This window comes from Schistocerca nitens, chromosome 3 (genome assembly GCF_023898315.1).
Source record: "Schistocerca nitens isolate TAMUIC-IGC-003100 chromosome 3, iqSchNite1.1, whole genome shotgun sequence".
NCBI lineage: Eukaryota > Metazoa > Arthropoda > Insecta > Orthoptera > Acrididae > Schistocerca > Schistocerca nitens.
In genome coordinates, this window is record NC_064616.1 from 31,404,735 (window position 1) to 31,417,517 (window position 12,783).

A 12,783-nucleotide genomic window follows, 5' to 3' on the forward strand; every position below is an offset into this window, starting at 1 on the left:
GACTTTATCAGGGTAGTGTTCCAGTTAAGTTCCTTCAGTATCTTTGTGACACTCTCCCGTGAATCAGACAGACTTTTGACCAACAAAATACTCAAAGACAGCTGTTGATCAGGTATTAACAGATTTAGGCAAAGAAAACTGTGAGGTGGTGGTAGCAGAGCTAGGATTATCTGATCACTCAGGTCAAATCATTAATATAAAAGTGGCTCCAGAAGAAACAAAGAAAATGCATATTTACAGAGGAATTTTTTCTAAACAAAATAGACATGAGTTTGCCAAACAGATAGCAGGACAAACATGGGACTCAGTATACTCAGAGGTAGATGCAAATGAAAAATTCAAAAATTTCATGACATTGTTTAAATTAAATTTTGAAGAAACATTTCCTAAAGTATTATGTCCATTATCAACAACAGGAAAAAGTAAGTGGGTCACAAAAGGAATCAAAAAATCGTCTGAAACTCTAAAGTACCTGAGCTCCATTAAACACAGCCAAACTAATCCTGCTTTCTCACTCTTTTTATAAAAGATATAGGAAAATGTTGCTTGCAGCAAAGAGAGAGAACTCCAAAGTGGTGCACTCTGCTGAAAACAAAAATAAGGCAGTATGGAAGATTGTGAAGCAGGAAACTGGTACCAGGAAAATGAATCTGTCAAACTTGAAAATCAAAGAGGAAGGGACTCTAATAAAAGACCCAATATATTTGGCAAACTATATAAATCCCCCCAGGGGATCCATAACTCTTTCGTGGATACGTGCGTAGCAAGCACGGGACCCGAGCTAATGTGGCCCTCCCTCCTTTCCGGGCTGCATACCTTCCCTTTCCACATCCTTCCACATCCCCCATCTTCGCCCACCCCCCTCACCTCTGGCTCTTTCCTTCCCCTTCTCCCCCTCTGGGAGTATGGTTTGTGCCTACGTCCGGAGATGGACGCTCGAAACTGTTACAAATTCCTTGCTTTCTACGCTTGCAAGTCTTCGTCCTTCCTCCGTCCTTCTCTTTTCCTTACTTCTTCTCTTCGCCCTTTTCTCCGCTGCGGCATTTGAGACCCCTCTTCTTTCCTTTCCCTTTCTCTTTTTTCCTCCCTGTGCGTGTCTGAAGGCCGACCCACGCATTTCCATGCGTAGCCGGTGACGGAGTAACGCGTAATTCCCCGCCCCGGGTAAACAGGTAGGACACGTACGTACCCCCTGGTAACGGCCAGGCCCAGGGAGGGGTGATTACCCAAGCTGATACCTTCCGAAAGTGCCGATTGGTCCCTCCGTCCGTTTGTCGGGAGGTGTGAACAATCACCTAAGGCAGGAGTGCCCTCAGAGAGGGCACCCACAAGGGAGGAGCGCGCCATCGGAGACGCCGGTAATCATGGGGGATTCTTCCGCAATGGTTTCCTCACCTTCCACTATGTCCGCTCACAAGCGTAAGTTCCCCGAGTCTCAGCCACAGACAGTTCTTCCATCGTTGCCACAGTTCCTTGTTGTTTCTCGGTCTGACGAAGGTCACGACTTCTCCACGGTCAACCCTTTCATTATTCAGAAAGGTGTCGACGCAATTGCAGGTCCTGTAAAGTCTTGTTCCAGATTACGGAATGGCACCTTGTTAGAAACGGTCAGTGCCCTCCAAGCACAAAAATTGCTGCGTACTTCCCTGCTCCACACCTTCCCTGTCCGGGTTGAACCGCACCGCACTTTAAATTCCTCGCATGGAGTCGTTTATACACGCTCCCTCAATGGATTGTCTGATGAAGAAATTCAGCACTACCTGTCTCATCAGGGGGTAACGGCTGTTCATAGAGTTATGAAAAGGGTTGACACGAACATCATTCCAACGTGCACTGTCTTCTTGACATTTGACAAAGTTCAACTCCCATCGAAAATCAAAGCAGGCTATGAGATAATTTCCGTTCGCCCTTATGTCCCAAACCCTACGCGTTGCTATCGGTGTCAGCGGTTCAATCACACCAGCCAGTCCTGTTCCAATCCGGCCAAATGGGTTATGTGTGGCAAGGATGCCCATGAGGGTGCTTGTCCACCTCCATCCCCTCGCTGCATCAACTGTATGGGTGACCACTCTGCTTCCTCTCGAGATTGCCCCATTTATAAAGACGAAAAACTCATCCAGGAAATCAGAGTGAAAGAAAAGGTGTCGACCTTTGCTGCTCGGAAATTATTCGCCAGTCGAAAGCCCACTGTGCCTCAGACAGGTAAATACAGCACTGTCCTTGCTTCTCCTCGGCCAACAAAGGAGGCGGCCATGCAGACTTGCGACCTCACCTTTAGTACCACTGTCGTCAGATCGGCCAGCGCAAAGATTGCCCGTTCAGCCTCACCACTTTCGCCTGCCCACTCTATGGCTCACCCTTCATCGGGTTCTGCTAAATCTCGAGCCCACAAGTCAGACACCAAGACTTCGAAAAAAGAGCATACTCGTGAAGATTTTTTACGTACCCCAACTTCACAACCATCGGTTCCTCCTTCATCTAAACATGTTTCCAAGAAGGCTAATAAGAAACCCAGTTCATCTCCTTCTCCGCCAAGGTGTCTCATCTACAGCACCACCTGGCGGAAATCGCCCTCAGCCGTCTTCGGTGTCGCCGAGGCGCACTGCCGGCGGCCGATCAACCGGCCGTTCGCTGGTTGCAGGAGCTGCTCCTGAACAACCTATGGATCAGGATCTTCTGCCTTCGGCTGAGTGCCTTTCCACACTGTCGGTCGCAAGCTCTGAGCAGTCGTTGACTTGACGGCAACCTTGCTCACATTCTTCCATTTTCTGTCCACCCTATGTCCATTATCCACTGGAATATCCGCGGCATTCGAGCCAATCGTGATGAATTGTCGATCCTCTTACGATCCTACTCGCCGGTCATCTTCTGTCTTCAGGAAACAAAGCTGCGTCCCCATGACCGCTTTGTTCTCCCTGATTTTCAGTCCGTCCGATATGATCTCCCCTCTGTTGAAGGCACTCCAGCCCATGGAGGACTCATGATTCTTCTCCATGATACTCTCCATTATCACCCAATCCACTTAAACACTTCCTCCAAGCTGTCGCCGTCCATCTTTCCCTTTCTGGATACACGTTCTCTCTTTGTACTGTATACATTCCATCGCCCACACCAATGGCACGAGCTGATCTCCTTCATCTTCTTGGTCAGCTTCCACCCCCCTATTTGCTGGTTGGGGACTTCAATGCCCACCACCCGCTTTGGGGATCTCCACATCCTTGTCCACGTGGCTCACTATTGCTAGACGTCTTCCACCAAGCGGATCTAGTTTGCCTCAACACTGGGGTCCCTACATTTTTGTCTGCCTCCACGACAAATTTCTCTCATTTGGACCTTGCGGTCGGTACTGTTCCGCTAGCTCGGCGCTTCGAATGGCTCGCCCTTGATGATACACACTCGAGTGACCACTTTCCTTGTGTCCTTAGACTGCAGCCTCAACTGCCATATATGCGCCTGCGACGCTGGAAGTTTGCCCAAGCCGATTGGACACTTTTTTCGTCTCTAGCAATGTTCAATGACTGTCACTTTCCCAGCGTCCACAATGAGGTCACACATATTACCGACGTTATTCTTACAGCTGCGGAACGTTCAATACCACGCACCTCCGAATTGCCCCGGCGCCCCCCAGTTCCTTGGTGGAACGAGGCGTGCCGTGACGCAATACGTGAGCGGCGACGTGCTCTTCGCGTTTTCCGCCACCATCCTACTTTGCCCAACTGTATCCGCTATAAGCAGTTCCGTGCGCGATGCCGTCGTGTCATCCGCGATAGCAAGAAGGCAAGCTGGAAATTCTTTATTAGCTCATTTAACACCTTCACTCCCTCCTCGGAAGTTTGGAGTCGGCTTCGACAGTTCTCAGGCGCGCCTAGTTTCTCCCCAGTCTCTGGGCTCACTGTCGCGCATGATACATTAGTGGACCCCGTCGCTATTTCTAACTCATTGGGTCAGCACTTTGCTGAGATTTCGAGCTCTTCAAATTACCCGCCAGCGTTTCTTCTGAAGAAACGTTCAGCGGAAGTGCGACATCTTGCTTTCTCCTCTCAAACCCGCGAAAGCTACAATACTGTTTTCTCCATGCGGGAACTCCAACATGCACTCTCTTCTTCTCGCTCCTCCGCCCCAGGACCGGTTGGTATTCACGTCCAAATGTTGCTGCATTTACCAACCCATAGTCTGCGTTACCTCCTTCGCCTTTATAATCGAATTTGGACAGACAGTACTTTTCCCAGACGATGGCGGGAAGCTATCGTCGTTCCTGTTCCGAAACCTGGAAAGGACAAACATCTCCCCTCTAGCTATCGCCCCATTTCTCTCACGAGTAGTGTCTGTAAGGTTTTGGAGCGTATGGTGAATTACCGTTTAGCTTGGTGGCTTGAATCCCGCAGTCTTTTAACACCTGCCCAATGCGGATTCCGAAAGCATAGTTCTGCAGTTGACCATCTTGTTGCTTTCTCCACTTATATCATGAACAATTTTCTCCGGAAACGCCAAACGGTAGCAATATTTTTTGATCTGGAGAGAGCATACGATACTTGTTGGAGGACAGGCATCCTCCGCACACTGTTCTCTTGGGGCTTTCGAGGATGGCTGCCCCTTTTTCTTCGCGAATTTATGGCAGAGCACACATTTAAAGTGCGGGTGAACACTACTCTCTCCCGTACTTTCTTCCAAGAAAACGGGGTACCCCAGGGCTCCGTGCTGAGTGTTGTACTGTTTGCCATTGCCATAAATCCAATTATGGATTGTCTCCTTCCTGATGTCTCGGGCTCCCTCTTTGTGGACAATTTTGCGATCTACTACAACTCTCAACGGACCAGCCTTCTTGAACGACGTCTTCAAGGATGTCTCGATCGCCTCCACTCTTGGAGCATCGAAACCGGCTTCCGTTTTTCTCCCAGGAAGACCGTTTGTGTTAATTTTTGGCGACGTAAGGAGTTTCTTCCGCCCTCCTTACATCTAGGTCCTGTCAACCTTCCGTTTTCAGACGTCGCTAAATTCTTGGGTCTTATGTTTGACAGAAAACTGTGCTGGTCCTCCCACGTTTCCTATCTTTCGGCTCGCTGTCTGCGATCCCTCAACACCCTCCGTATCCTGAATGGTACCTCCTGGGGAGCAGACCGAGTGGTCCTTCTCCGCCTCTATCGCGCCTTAGTGCGCTCGAAATTGGACTATGGAAGCATAGTCTACTCCTCTGCTAGGCCGTCTATTCTTCGGCGTCTCGACTCTATCCACCACCGTGGATTACGTTTAGTGTCTGGAGCTTTTTACACCAGCCCTGTGGAAAGCCTTTATGCTGAGACTGCTGAACCTCCGCTGTCCAATCGGCGAGCAGTCCTTCTGAGTCGTTATGCTAGCCGTCTGTCTTCCATGCCTGCTAATCCAGCCCATAACTTTTTTTTCGACGCCTCCTTTGATGTAGGGTATGCAGGCCGCCCCTACTCCCTATTACCACCGGGAGTCCGCTTCCGTCAACTGCTCCATTCTCTTTCCTTCCGCTTTCCTAAAACCTTCTTGACAACTTGGGGTACAGCACCGCCTTGGCTCCGTCCCCGGATCTGCCTGCTCCGTGACCTTTGTCGATTTCCCAAGGATGGTAACCTTTCACTTGTTTATCGTCGGGCATTTGCTGCTCTATGAGCACAACTGACGGACGCCACATTTATTTACACCGACGGCTCGAAAACATCGTTAGGTGTAGGGAGTGCCTATATTGTTGGCGACACCCAAAATCCCTTTCGGCTTCCCGACCAGTGTTCGGTTTATACTGCGGAGCTTTACGCTGTTCTCCAGGCTGTCCATTACATCCACCGCCATCAGCGGATACAGTACGTTATCTGCTCAGATTCTCTCAGCTCTCTCCTCAGTCTCCAAGCTCTTTACCCTGTGCACCCTCTGGTCCACCAGATTCAGGACTGTCTGCGCTTGCTCCACCTGGGGGGCGTCTCGGTGGCGTTCCTCTGGCTCCCGGGACACGTTGGTATCTGTGGAAATGAGGCGGCCGATATTGCAGCCAAGGCTGCAGTCTCTCTTCTTCGGCCAGCTATCCAATCGATTCCCTTCGCCGATCTACGGAGCATTTTATGTCGTCGTGTTGTTCATTTATGGCACGCGCATTGGTCGACATTTCCCCATAATAAATTGCGGGACGTGAAAGCTCTTCCTTGTGCTTGGACCTCTTCCTCCCAACCGCGTCGTCGGGAGGAGGTAATTTTAACTAGACTCCAGATAGGGCACTGTCTTTTTAGCCATCGACATCTTTTAAGCGGCGATCCTCCCCCACTCTGTCCCCACTGCTCTCAGCTGTGGACGGTAAGACACCTTTTAATTGAGTGCCCCTATTTTAATCCGTTACGCTCCCGTCTACAGCTATCGCCTGATATATCGTCGATTTTAGCATATGACACGCGCTCAGCCGATCTCGTTCTCGAGTTTATTAGTGCCAGTGAAATGACGTCAGTCATTTGAAGCTTTTTTTGGGGACAACCAACCCCTTTCTGTAGTGGATTTTTTAAGCCTTCCTTCTGCTTTGTTTCTCCAATTTTATGACTTTCGTTCCCATTGCTGCTGGTTTCCATTTTAGGTTTTTTACTGTTTCCTAAGTCACGGACTGGGCGCTAATGACCGTAGCAGTTTTGCGCCCAAAAAAAAAAAAACTATATAAATGATTATTTTAGTAGCATAGGAATAAAATTACAGGAAAATTTTCTAACAGCCCCTCAGGTCAAAAAGCCAAATAATGGTGTATCACACTCAATGGTGTTATTCACCACAAAACAGGAAGAAGTCTATAAAGCAGTCAGCAAACTGAAAAACAAAAACTCAGCTGGTCTGGATGAAGTCCCCCATTTTTATAATTAAGGACTGTATCAAGAGCCTACTTCCACCTTTAGTTGATATTATAAATCAATCTTTCTAGCAGGGCTACTTTCCAGACTATTTAAAATATGCGAAATTACTACCTCTCTTCAAAAAAGGTGATGCAGGAATTATTGAAAATTATAGGCCAATTTCTCTACTATCATGCTTTGCAAAAATATTAGAAACTATTATGAAAGATAGGCTAATGAATTATTTAAATAAATACAACTTACTGTCTGTTGACCAGTTTGGATTTCGATCAGGGAAAAGCACAGAATCAGCAACAGCACACATCACAAAACACATTTTAGAAGCATTAGATAAAGGGAACTACACAACAGGTATATTTCTTGATCTAACTAAAGCGTTTGATAAAGTAGACCACAACATATTGTTAAATAAGTTAGATGAACTGGGAATAAGGGGACTTGTGAAAAAGTGGTTCCAGTCATATCTAAAAAATAGAAGATAGATAACTGAAATCTCACATATTTCAAGTTGCTCAAACTATATTGTAAAGTATACTTCAGACCCAAATTATGTAAATATAGGTGTCCCACAGGGTAGTGTCCTTGGCCCAGTACTATTCCTCATTTACATAAACGACTTCCCACAGAGCATCAAGCATGGACAAACAATATTGTTTGCAGATGACTCAAATGTTCTAATCAGTGACAAATCACCAGATGCGCTAAAAGAAAAAGCCGAACAAACACTAAACAGTGTACGTGAGTGGGCATCCAATAATAAACTAACACTAAAACTTAAAAAAAACAAATGCTGTTAACTTCTATGTCTGCAAAAAACCACAGTATAACAACTTTAAGTTAAACAATGAAACTATAGAATGTGTAGACTACACAAAATTTCTTGGTATGCATGTTGACAGTCAGTTAAAGTGGGAAGAACATATTAAAATACTTAGTGACAGAATCGCTACAGCATGCTATGCTCTGAGAATTCGGACTGCAGTTTGTGATACTACATGTGTCAGATCTGTATATTTTTCTTATATCCACTCTGTTATTACCTATGGAGTAATATTTTGGGGAGTCAACAGTAAAAATATTCAAATAGTTTTCAAATTACAGAAAAGAGCAATTTGTACAATAACCAAGCATGGCAGAAGGGCTCACTGCCTTGAACATTTCCAAAAGCTGGAAATCCTAACTGTCCCCTGCGAATACATTTTTCAAAGTGTTGTGTATGTAAAAATAAAAAAAAAAATAAAAAAAAATTGACTGCTACATGAAAAATTCTTTAGTACACAGCTATGAAACTAGAAACCAATACAATCTGCATCTAGAGAGGAAAAATAAAGTTAAAACTCAGCGGAGCTTGTTGTACAATGCTGTTAAATTATATAATAAATTACCCCAAAAAATAAAAGATATTGACACAATTGGACAGTTCAAAACAAAACTAAAAATTTTTTTATTAAATAAAAGTTATTACGCAGTAACCGACTATCTGAATTAAAACATGTAGTGTAATTAAAGTAGTCTGCATTGTAATACATGAGGAAATAATTATAATATGAAATCAAAAATTGTACAGTACTATAAGAAAATTACAAATTACATAAGGATATAAAACTAATTTAAGATACCTCAAAAATGTGTGTAAATACTAATTTTATGTGTATAATTGTAGGTATATTGTATTGTGTATGATTTTGCTGACGAAATCCACACAATGTAAATTGTTACATGGATTAATAATGAAATCAATCAATAAAAAAAAAACCATTAATGTTGCCAGTCTCTCTATATGTTCTCTGTCCCCTGTTAGCACTATCTGGCATGAGTTCCGCACACTTGAACAGTATTCTAGAACTGGTTTCACAAGTGATTTGTAAGTAAGCTCCTTGGTACACTGATCACACTTCCTCTGTATTCTACAGTAAACTGAAGTGTACCATCTGCTTTACCCACGACAGAGCCTACTTCATCATTCCATTTCATATCCCCCCCCAAAGTGTTACACTGAGGAATTTGTATGAGTTGGCCAATTTCAACAGTGACTCATTGATATTATGTTCATAGGATATTATTTTTTTGTTTTTTCCATTTTATGAAGTGCACAATTTTACGTTTCTCAATATTCAAAGCAGTGTTGCCTATCTCTGCACCACTTTGAAGTCTTATCAAGATCTCACTGAATATTTATGCAGCTTTTTTCAGATATTAGTTATAGATTGCTGCATAATCTACAAAAAGTCTGTGTTAACTGCTAATATTGTCTGCAAGGTGATTAATATGCAACATAAACAGAAAGGATCCCAATGTACTTCCCTGGGGAAAACTTGAAATTTCTTCTTCTGACGATTACTACATCCAAGATACCATGGTACGCCCTCCCTACCAAAAATTCCTCAGTCTAGTCACAAATTTCACGATACCCCCATATGACCATACTTTTGACAATAAGTGTACATGTGTAACTGAGTCAAATGTTTTTTTGAAAATCAAGAAATACTGCATCTACCTGACTGCTTCGATCCAAACCTTTCTATATGTCATGAGAAGAGTGAGATTTGGTTTTCACAGGATTGTTGTTTTCCGAGTCACGCTGGTTGTCATTGACGAAGTCATTCTGTTTAAGATACCTCATAATGTTTGAGGTCAGAATATGTCCTAAGATTCTACATGAAATTGATATCAAGAATATTGGATGGTACTTTTGTGGATCACTTCTACTACCCTTCTTGTAGAATGGTGTGACCTTTGCTTTTTTTACTCCTTGCCAAGAAGTGGGCACAGTTTTTTGTTTGAGGGTTCTACGATAGATTATATTCGGAAGAGGAGCTAACTCAGCTGCAAATTCAGTATAGAATCTGACAGGGATTCCATCAGGCCCTGGAGCTTCATTCAATTTTAACAATTTCAGTTATTTGTCAACACCATTGACACTAATATTTCATTCATCTTTTCAGTGGTACGAGGATTAAATTGGGGCAGTTCTCCTATGTTTTCCTTTTTAAAGTAACATTTGAAAACTGAGTAAACCTATCAGCTTTTGCTTTGCTGTTTTCAATTTCAGTTCCTGTCTCATTCATTAGGGACTGGTCACTAACTTTGGTGCCACTAACAGCCCTTAGATACAACCAGAATTTCACTGGGTTTTGTGAAATACCATTTAATAATATTCTGCTAAGTCATTGAAGGCATCACACATTGCTATCTTGACAACCAAACTTGTGTTATTTAGCAAGTTAGAGTTTTCTCATTCCTGCAGCTAGGTTTTATAGTTACTATATAATAATGCCCAGTTACATATGCTGCAAACTAAATATCATAAATCAGCTACTTTCGTTGTTTTTCTGTCTTACATATACTGAAACTGGTAAAGCACATTCACAAGAGGCAGTTAATATTTTTGGAGCATCTGCAGTAGTAATACTGTAAAAAATGTGAGTAGGCAACATTATTGTGATATAGACTAGAAAATGAATTTCTTAAGATCACTGTCATTTGCACCATTCCCAAAACAGAACAACACAAATGAAAATGTAACCCAGCATTGACTGTAAAACATGAACATCCACAAAGAGAGACTTCGTAAGATATGAATAACATAACATTTCAAATGAAGATAATCCACTGTACAAGGAAACTGTATGATCAAAAATGTTACAAAGAAAATGAAACCAGCATATGTGCACAGTGCAAGTTTGATTACAGCTTCTGCTAATGTGAAAGGAATGGCAGTTATCATCAGGATACTGAACAGGTAACACTAAACACTGGCAGTAATGTCAAGAGCAAGTCAGCATTTAGCAAAACTCATTCAGTCTATAAATACTGAAAGAACAAAAAGTGTCATCTACTCATAATTATTACAGTATAACTGCTGCTTCGTGAATAAAAATGCAAAACCGTGTATGTTGAAGAGCTTTTCGACTTGCAATATGCAGTGAGACAGAGAACCTGATATAACAACAGGTTCACAAAGTTGTGTGTGGTACTGAGATTCTAAACAGAATGCTACTAATTAAGTCCCCGGTGGTTTCTGATACGAACAACGTCTCTTAGGGTACCACACTATTCGTATGAGAATTATTGAGGTGTAAGGTGACACCAGAGACAGGTAGATGCTTCTAGAATTTACAGAGACTATCCATACATGCTGCTTTGGGACATTACACTGTCACTACTTTACTTCAACACTGGTCATTGTCAGTCATTTTATAGTAAGTATGTATATGAATCTAAGTGCAGAGCCAATTTATCCAAATAACTAATGGTCAGTATATTTCGGAACAGAGAAAGTAGGACTGCAGCAAGCAGAATACTATCTGTAACATGTATAACATGTAAAGTGTCTTTTCATTTCAGTTTCATAGTAGATTGTAATTGTTATACAGTCAAAACTGTGTGCATTGTCAGATTATTTAAAAGTGATGCCAGATACAAGAGATGTCGTGTTCAAATTGCTCACTCCTCATTCTGGGTGGTTAGGAAGGATTCCTCTAGATGGCCCATGAATGGGTTGGCATTGAATGGTGCCATGTGGGTGCCCATTGCTGTACTCCAGATATGTTTGTAGATAATGCGTTCAAAGCAGAAGTGATTGTGGGTGAGGATATAGTTGGTCATGGTGGCCAGGAAAGGGGGTGTGGGTTTGGAATCTGTCAGATGTTGAGAAAGGTAATGTTCAACAGCAGCAAGGCCATGGGCATTAGGGATGGTAGAGTAAAGGAAGGTGGCATCGGTAGTGACAAGCAGGGTACTGTGTGGTAAAGGAACAAAACCTGTGGAGAGTTGGTGGAGGAAATGGTTGGTATATTTTATCTAGGAGGGTAGGTTGCAGGTAATAGACTGAAAGTTTTGGCCTACAAGAGCAGAGATTCTCTCAGTGGCACAGTAACCAGCCACAATGAGGCATCGTGGGTGGTTTGGTTTATGGACTTCAGAAAGTATATAGAAGGGGCAGCAGTTTGGGGAGTGGTGGAGACCTTCTGGTAGGTAGTCCTTGCAGTTCAAAACAACAGTGGTGGAGCCTTTGTCAGCAGGTAGAATTATAAGATCAGGCTCAGTTGTTAGGTGATGGATTGCGGTTTTTTCTGTAGATGTAAGTTAGCTTGCATGTTGAGGGATTTAGAGAATGATGGTGAGGCAAGGTTCAAGGTTAAGAAATTGTGGAAAGTAAATGGGGTGATTTGGGTGCTGTGGGGGTGGATCAGTGTTGGATGGAGGAGTCAACTGAGTCAGCCAGGGCTCTACATCTGGGATCCAGGAGGAGAGAAGGTCTTTAATAGCTCCAGCATGATTGAGTTTGGGAATGGAGCAAAAGGTAAGGCCTTTGGAAAGGGCTGATACCACCATGGAGCTAAATTTTTTGGAGGAAAAGTTCATGACTCTGTTTAGGTTCTGGATTCTGTATGGTGATGGGAGTTTTTGAGTGTGAGGTAAATGTAGTAAGTCTGTGAGGCAGGGTTTGTCAGCTATGGGGAGAAGCGGGGGAGCTTTGGAGGATAGTGGTAGTCCAAGACAGGAGTAGGAAGTGAACAGGTTGGAGAGTTTTCTGAGATGGCATTGTGCAAGCTTCTCTATTTCATGGAGGGCAAGTGTTTCATTGTGCGAGATGGAATCCAGGAATTTGGGAGTGCACAGCGGGAGAATTTTATGTATGGGGAGGAGGTATTGCAAGGAGCTTTGGGACTGATTGATACGGTTTTGCAGGAGGTGAGGGTTAAGGGTTGGTGGAATCTGATCAGATGGCGGTAATTGTGGAAGGAAGGGTTGCAGCCAGAGATGGGTAATTTGATGGTAATACCACCCCCCAAATTGTCAATGCCAACCTATTCATGTGCCAGCTAGTTGAATCTTTTCTGACCACCCTAAATCCCAAACTCTCACCTGGTTAGATTCTTTTGAAGACATATTCGTGATCTGGATCAAGAGTTAGGACACACTATCCACA